The sequence below is a fragment of the Callithrix jacchus genome, chromosome 3 (assembly GCF_049354715.1).
Source record: "Callithrix jacchus isolate 240 chromosome 3, calJac240_pri, whole genome shotgun sequence".
Lineage (NCBI taxonomy): Eukaryota > Metazoa > Chordata > Mammalia > Primates > Cebidae > Callithrix > Callithrix jacchus.
Genome location: NC_133504.1, coordinates 82,716,492 through 82,725,181, shown reverse-complemented (window position 1 = coordinate 82,725,181; position 8,690 = coordinate 82,716,492). Strand labels below are relative to the sequence as shown.

General features: G+C 36.4%; 1 non-coding gene across 1 annotated transcript; it reads right to left on the bottom strand.

Annotated features, from left to right (window-relative positions):
* Positions 1-6,993: 6,993 nt before the first annotated feature.
* On the bottom strand, positions 6,994-7,100 carry LOC118152492 (U6 spliceosomal RNA). Its single transcript, XR_004741253.1, has one exon. It is a non-coding gene; the product is annotated as a U6 spliceosomal RNA (small nuclear RNA).
* Positions 7,101-8,690: the final 1,590 nt, after the last annotated feature.

The following is an 8,690-nucleotide window of genomic DNA, read 5'->3' as shown; positions in this document are numbered from 1 at the left end:
ATTGGTGTGCTGTATTCAGGAAACCAATTTCATGTGCAGGGACACACATAGGCTAAAAATAAAGGGATGGAGGAAGATTTATCCAGCAAATGGAGAGCAAAAATAAAAAAGCAGGAGTTGCAACTCTAGTCTCTGATAAAATGAACTTTAAACCAACAAATATCAAAAGAGACAAAGAAGGGCATTACATAGTGGTAAAAGGATCAATGTGATAAGAAGAGCTAATGATTCTAAATATATACTCACCCAATACAGGAACACCCAGATACATAAATCAAGTTCTTAATGACCTACAAAGAGATTTTGACTCCCACACAATAATAATGGGAGACTTTAACACTCCACTGTCAATATTAGACAGATCAACAAGACAGAAAATCAACAAAGATATCCAGGACTTGAACTCAGATCTGGACCAAGCAGACCTAATAGACATCTACAGAAATCTCCACCCAAAATCCACAGAATATACATTTTTTGCAGCACCACATCACGCCTACTCTAAAATTAACTGCAAAATTGGAAGTAAATCAGTCCAAAGGAAATGCAAAAAAAAAAAAAAAAAAACGAAAACTAAAATCATAACAAACAGTGTCTCATACCACAGGGCAAACAAATTAGAACTCAGGATTAAGAAACTAACTCTGAATCACAGAATTTCATGGAAATTGAACAACTGTCTCCTGAATTTCAACTGGATAAACAATGAAATGAAGACAGAAATAAAGATGTTCTTCGAAACCAACAAGAATGAAGACACAACATACCAGAATCTCTGGGACACATTTAAAGCAGTGTCTAGAGGGAAATTTATAACAATAAATGCCTACATTAAAAGTGAGGAAACATCAAAAATTGACATCCTATCAAAATTGAAAGAGCTAGAGGAGCAAGATCAAAAAACTCAAAAGCTAGCAGAAGATGAGAAATAACTAAGATCAGAGCAGAACTGAAGGAGACAGAGACACAAAAAACCCTTCCAAAAATCAACAAAATCAGGAGCTGTTTCTTTGAAAAGATCAACAAAATAGACAGACTGCTAGCCAGATTAATAAAAAAGGGAGAAGAATCCAATAGATGCAATCAAAAATGATAAAGGGGATAACACTACCAATTCCACAGAAATACTAACTACAGGCCTATGCTTTCTTGCCTCATTTTACAGCCAGAATAAACAGCTGACTAGTTCTCATAAACAGAATGTGAACAGAAGGGACAGGTAGCACCTCTAGGCTGTTTAAAAGTTTGGCCCAAATTCTGCCCTCTCTTTGATTTACAGTTATATTAGCCAATATATTTTCTTACTGTTGAAACCGGCTATAATTGTTTGTTTGGTTTTAGTTGCTCCTAGCCAAAGTCATCCTAGATAATACGTATGAACACACTGCATAAGCATGGTTGAAAGGTATAGTATATGACTAGCAATGTTTTCCAAGCCCAGATATATAAGAAATGTTTTTAGAATTGAATCAATAATGTTTATTGGTTGGAGCTAGGAACATATTTACATTATTTTTTATTTTATAAGTTGTCTGACATCTTAAATAAATACTATTGTTTTTATGGTTTGTCCATCTGTTGTTTTCCAGCACTGCACAGCTAGAATTCACCTCTTGGATAACATTTGTTCATAATTGTAGTGACTCAAATTTATCCAAATAATAATGACATTCTGATGTCATACAAGTTTAGCATATTATTTAAAGTCTATTACCCTGACAGTATTGTATAATTCAGTGTTGATGTGATTATCTTAATATTCATATAAAGAATGACTCATCAGACACTGATATCTGATGTTGGTTTTAGATAATTTGAATGCAAGCATTGTGCTAGATAATGTAAATTTGCTCTAGAGACTAAGGTCATATTCTTTACCTACCAGATTCTTAAAAGATCGTTGTTTCTATATGTGTGTTACATAACAACAATTGCAAAAATAATTCCTCATTAAATAATACTGCTTGAATTCTTATATCAATCTTTTGCCATGTCCACAGGAAGCAATTTTTTCACTGTACAGCAAACAGCTTTATTGAGTTATTGTAATTACATTGAAGCTTAGAGATTAACATAATCTGAATACTCATTGCAAATATTTTCTTTCCTGTGCAGAAGCTCTTTAGTTTAATTAGATTCCATTTGTCAATTTTGGCTTTTGTTGCCATTGCTTTTATTGCTTTTGCTTTTGTTGTTTTAGTCACGAAGTCTTTGCTCATGCCTATGTCCTGAATGTTATTGCCTAGGTTTTCTTCTAGAGCTTTTGTGGTTTGGGGTTTCACATTTAAGTCTTTAATTCAGGGCTGGGCACGGTGGCTCACACCTGTAATCCCAGCACTTTGGGAGGCCGAGGCGGGTGGATCACGAGGTCAAGAGATCAAGACCATCCTGGTCAACATGGTGAAACCCCATCTCTACTAAAAATACCAAAAATTAGCTTGGCATGGTGGCACATGCCTGTAATCCCAGCTACTCAGGAGGCTGAGGCAGGAAAATTGCCTGAACCCAGGAGGCAGAGGTTGCAGTGAGCCGAGATAATGCCATTGCACTCCAGCCTAGGTAACAAGAGCGAAACTCCGTCTCAAAAAAAAAAAAAAAAAAAATAGTCTTTAATTCATTTTGAGTTAATTTTTGTATAAGGTGTAAAGAAGGGGTCCAGTTTTAGTTTTCTACGTGTTGTTAGTCAGTTTTCCCAGCACCATTTATTAAATAGGGAATTCTTTCCTCATTGTTTATTCTTGTTAGGTTTGTCAAAGATCAGATGGTTGTAGATGTGTGATGTTATTTCTGAGATCTCTGTTCTGTTCCATTGTTCTATATATCTGTTTTTGTACCAGTACCATGCTGTTTTGGTTACTGTAGCCTTGTAGTATAGCTTGAAATCAGGTAGCATGATACTTCCAGCTTTGTTTTTATTGCTTAGAATTGTCTTGGTTATATAGGCCCTTTTTTGTTTCCATATGAAATTTAAAGTAGTTGTTTTTTTTCTTTTTTTTTTTTTGAGACGGAGTTTTCACTCGTTACCCAGGCTGGAGTGCAATGGCGCAATCTCAGTTCACTGCAAGCTTTGCCTCCTGGGTTCAGCCAATTCTCCTGACTCAGCCCCTGAGTAGCTGGGATTACAGGCGTGCACCACCATGCCAAGCTAATTTTTCATATTTTTAGTAGAGACGGGGTTTCACCATGTTGACCAGGATGGTCTTGATCTCTTGACCTCGTGATCCACCCACCTCAGCCTCCCAAAGTGCTGGATTACAGGCTTGAGCCACAGCACCCAGCCTAAAGTAGTTATTTTCTAATTATAAAAAGAAATTCAATGGTAGCTTGATGGAAATAGTATTGAATCTATAAATTACTTTGGGCATTATGGCCATTTTCACAATATTAATTCTTCGTATCCATGAGCATAAATTTATTTCCCATTTGTTTGTATCCTCTTTTATTTCCTTGAGCAGTGGTTTGCAGTTGTCCTTAAAGAGGTTCTTCACATCCCTTGCAAGTTGTATTCTTAGGTGTTTTATTCTCTTTGTAGCAATTGTGAATGGGAAGTCATTCATGATTTTGCTCTCTGCTTGTGTATTGTTGATGTATAGCAATGCTTGTGATTTCTCCACATTGATTTTGTATCCTGAGACTTTGCTGAAGTTGCTTCTCAGCTTAAGGAGTTCTGGGGATGAGACAATGGGGTTTTCTAAATATACAATCATGTCATCTGCAAACAGAGACAATTTGACTTCTTCTTTTCCTAATTGAATGAACTTCGTTTCTTTCTTCTGCCTGATTGACCTGGCCAGAGCTTCCAATACTATGTTGAATAGGAGTGGTAAAAGACAGCATCCTTGTTTTGTGTCAGTTATCAAAGGGAATGTTTCCATCTTTTGCCTATTCAGTAATATATTAGCAATAGATTTGTCATAATAGCTCTTATTATTTTGAGATATGTTTCCTCAATTCCTAGTTTATTGAGAGTTTTTAGCCTAAAGGGATGTTGAATTTTATTGAAGGCCTTTTCTATCTATTGAGATAATCATATGGTTTTTGTCATTCATTCTGTTTATGCAATGGCTTACATTTATTGATTTGCATATGTTGAATCAGTCTTGCATCACAGGAATGAAGTTGACTTGATCATAGTGGATAAGCTTTTTGATGTGCTGCTGGATTTAGTTTAGCAATATTTTATTGAGGATTTTTCACATCGATGTTCATCAGGGATATTGGCCTGAAGTTTGTTGTTGTTGTTGTTTTTGTTGTTGTGTCTCTGCCAGATATTGGTATCAGGATGATGCTGGCCTCATAAAATGAGTTATGGAGGAACCTCTCTTTTTATACTGTTTGGAATAGTTTCCGAAGCAATGGTACCATCTCCTCTTTGTACCACTGGTAGAATTTGGCTGTGAATTTGTCTGTTCCTTGGACTTTTTGGTTGGTAGGCTATTAATCACTGCCTCAATTTTAGAACTTGTTATTAGTCTATTCAGGGATTTACCATTTTCCAGATTTAGTCTTGGGAGGGTGTATGTGTCCAGGAATTTATTCATTTCTTCCAGATTTTCTAGTTTATTTGCATAGAGGTGTTTATAGTATTCTCTGATGGTAGTTTGTATTTCTGTGAGATCAATGGTGAAATTCCATATATCATTTTTTTATGTGTCTGTTTTATTCTTCTCTCTTTTCTTCTTTATTAGTCTAGCTAGTAGTCCAACTATTTTGTTAATTTTTTCAAAAAATCAGCTCCTGGATTCATTGATTTCTTGAAGAGTTTTTGTGTCTCTATCTCCTTCAGTTCTGCTCTTATCTTAGTTATTTCTTGTCATCTGCTAGCTTTTGAATGTGTTTGTCCTTGCTTCTCTGGTTCTTTTAATTGTGACATTAGGGTATTGATTTTAGATCTTTCCCACTTTCTAATTTGGAAATTTAGTGCTATAAATTTCCCTCTTAACCCTGCTTTATCTGTGTCCCAGAGATTCTGGTAGGTTATGTCTTTGTTCCCACTGGTTTCAAAGAACTTATTTATCTCCACCTTAATTTTGTTATTTACCCAGTAGTCATTCAGGAGCAGATTGTTCAATTTTCATGGAGTTATGTGGTTTTGAATGAGTTTCTTAATCCTGATTCCTAATTTAATTGTCTGAGGAACTGTTTGTTATGATTTCCATTCTTTTGCATTTGCTGAAAGTGTTTAACTTCCAACTATGTGTTCAATTTTAGAATACATGCTATGTGGTGATGAGAAGAATGTATATTTTGTCTCATTGTTAATTTCCTGTTTTATTGTTCTGTCAAATATTGACAGTGGGGTGTTAAAGTCTCCCACTATTATTGTGTGGGAGTCTAAATCTCTTTGTCTCTAAGAACTTGTTTTATGAATCTGAATGCTCCTTTATTGGGGGCATATATATTTAGGATAGTTACCTCTTGTCATTGCATTGATTTCTTTACTATTATGTAATGCCCTTCTTTGTCTTTTTTGATCTTTGTTGGTTTAAAGTCTATTTTATCAGAGACTAGGATTGTAACTCCTGCTTTCTTTTTCTTTCTTTCCATTTGCTTGGTAAATATTCCTCCATTCCTTTATTTTAAGCCTGTGTGTGTCTCTGCATGTGAAATGAGTCTCCTGATTGCAGCACACCAATAGGTCTTGTCTTTATCCAATTTGCCAATCTGTGTCTTTGAATTGGTTCATTTAGCCCATTTATATTTAAGGTTAATATTGCTATGTGAGAATTTGATCCTGTCATCATGATGCTAGCTGGTTGTTTTGCAAATTAGTTAATACAGTTCTTCATACTGTCATTGGTCTTTATATTTTAGTGTGTTTTTGCAGGACTGGTGTCAGTTTTTCCTTTCTGTATTTAGTGCTTCCTTTAGGAGCTCTTGTAAGATAGGCATAGAGGTGACAAAATCCCTCAGCATTTTCTTGTCTGGAAAGGAATTTATTTCTTGTTTGCCTATGAAGCTTGAAATGCTGGATATGACTTGTTTTTCTGTTTGAAATTTTTTTTTTTTTAATGATGTTGAATATTGGCCCCCACACTCTTCTGGCTCTTAGGGTTCCTGCATAGAGATCTGCTGTTAGCCTGCAGGGCTTCCCTTTGTAGGTTTCCTTCCCTTTCTCTCTGATGGCCCTTAACATTTTTTCCTGTGTTTCAACCTTGGAGAATCTGATGATTATGTGTCTTGGGGGTTTTCCTGTTGAGAAGTATCTTAGTGGTGTTCTCTGTATTTCCTGAATTTGAATGTTCGCCTGTCTTTCTAGGAAGGGGAAGTTCTGGTAATATTGTGAAATATGTTTTCCAACTGGGTTCCATTCTCCCTGTCACTTTCAAATATACCAATCAATTGTAGTTTTGTTGTTTTCACATAGTCCCATATTTCTTGGAGGCTTTGTTTCTTCCTTTTTAGTCTTTGTTCTCTAATCTTGTCTTCACACCTTATTTCAGTAAGTTGATCTTAAGTCTCTGATATCCTTTATTCCACTTGATCAATTCGGCTACTAAAACTTGTTTATGCTTCACAAAGTTCTCATGTTGTGTTTTTCAGCCCCATCAGGCCATTTATGTTCCTCTCTACACTGGTCATTCTAGTTAGCAGTTTCTGTAACATTTTATCAAGGTTCTCAGCTTCTTTGCATTGGGTTACAAGATGTTCCTTTAGCTCAAAAGAGTTTGTTATTATCTTTCTTCTGAAGCCTCCTTCTGTCAATTCATCAATTTTATTCTTTATTCAGTTTTGTGCTCTTTATAGAGAGAAGTTATGATAATTTGGAGAAGAAGAGAGATTCTGGTTTTTGGAATTTTCAGCATGTTTGCACTGGTTTTTCCTTATCTTTGTGGATTTATCTACCCTTGATCTTTGAGGCTGATAATCTTTGAATGGGGTTTTTGTGTAATGGTGCTTTATGTTGATGTTGTTGCTTTCTGTTTGTTAGCTTTTCTTTTAACAGTCAGACCCTTTTTCTGCAGGTCTGCTGTGGTTTGCTGGAGGTCCACTAGAAATATGCAATGCTTCACAAATTTGCATGTTATCCTTGTGCAGGGGCCATGCTAATTTTCTCTGTATTGTTCCAATTTTAGTATATGTGCTGCTGAGGCAGGCACATTGTCTATGTTTTCTTTCAGTAGTGTTTTGTAGTTTTTCTTATAGAGATCTTTCACCTCCTTGGTTGAGTATATTTCTACATATTTCATTTTTCTGCAGGTGTTGTAAAAGGAATTGAGTTTTTTATTTGATTCTCAGTTTAGTCACTGTTTGTATATAGTAGTGCTACTGATTTGTGTACATTGATTTTGTATCCTGAAATTTTCTGAATTTATTTGTCATATCTAGAAGCTTTTACAGTGAACTTTTAGGTTTTTCTATTTATATGACTATATCATCAGCAAACAGTGATGGTTTTACTTCCTTTTTACTGATCTGGATGTCCTTTATGTCTATCTCTGGTCTGGTTTCTCTGGCAAGAACTTTCAGTACTATGTTGAATAAAACTGGTGAAAGTGGGCACCTTTGTATTGTTTTGTAGCAGGAGCAACCATGGGAAACGGATCTCTCAGACACAGAATACAGGAGGAAGGTTTATTTGGCTGGGAGGAAGGGGGCATAGTTGCCTAACAGTCAAGCTCCTCTAACAAAGGGAGGTTCAGACTTTACATAGGCTTATACTTTAGATGTTACACATGGAAGAATCTTAGGTTCATAGTTTTAGGACTCACATGTGAAAAGGTTTTGGTTTACAGTTTCAGAAATCACATATAAAAGGGTCCTGGTTTACAGTTTTAGAAATCACATGTGAAAACGTTTCTGGTTTGATCTTGTTTTAAGTAAAAATAGTGCCTTCTGGAGAGCTTCCCCAAGGCCTAGCCTGTCGCCTATAGGAAGGTTAAACTGGAGGTGCCAGTCAGTCAACCTTTTCTTCTATTGAAATGCAGCATGATAGTCAAAGGGGAAGTTGATCTGAGAAGCCTGGGTCTCCATCTTCAACCCCCCCCCACCCTTTGGGACCCTCACCACTTTATAATTAGTGAGAGCTCTCAGCTTCATTCTCACTTTCCAGATTTTCTGAAGAAACTGACTGATAAATGTTTCATATAATATACTTGTGGTGTCATATTTTGAATAATTACAGCAGTGATGAATCCCCTAATCATCTGAAGGAACAGGGGGAGTAGACAAGGGAGCAGCAAACAAACACCTATTATTATTATAACACTTATGATGAGGGTTTTGAATCCTCCCAAGAATGAAAACCAACATCCAAATAAGGACTCAGGGTTAAATCCGTGCCACACCTGTACAGGCACGTGTGCCAGTTTGGTCATGTCTCGCACAATATCTTCTCCTTGCCCCTGGTCATCTATGTGCAGACAGCAGTTGGTTAGATTGAATTTTCCACAGACTCCCCCTTCGGCTGCTAGCAAATAATCTAGGGCCAGCCAGTTCTGATAAATCATGTTTCTCATTTGGGTTTTTTTGTTGGGCTAAAAGGGACAGAGCTTTGCCTGTTTCATTAGTGAGTATTTTCAAAACAGCCTGCAACCAGATGATCCCATTGAGCATGTAAATAGGGGTCTGGTATCCCCATGAGCCATCCTCCACCCATGTGGCCAGGCCATAATACTCAATAATTCTTTCCAGTGGCCACTTATCATGTGTTCATTCTCCTATCTTTAGGTTTCTTCCACCTGTCTTAA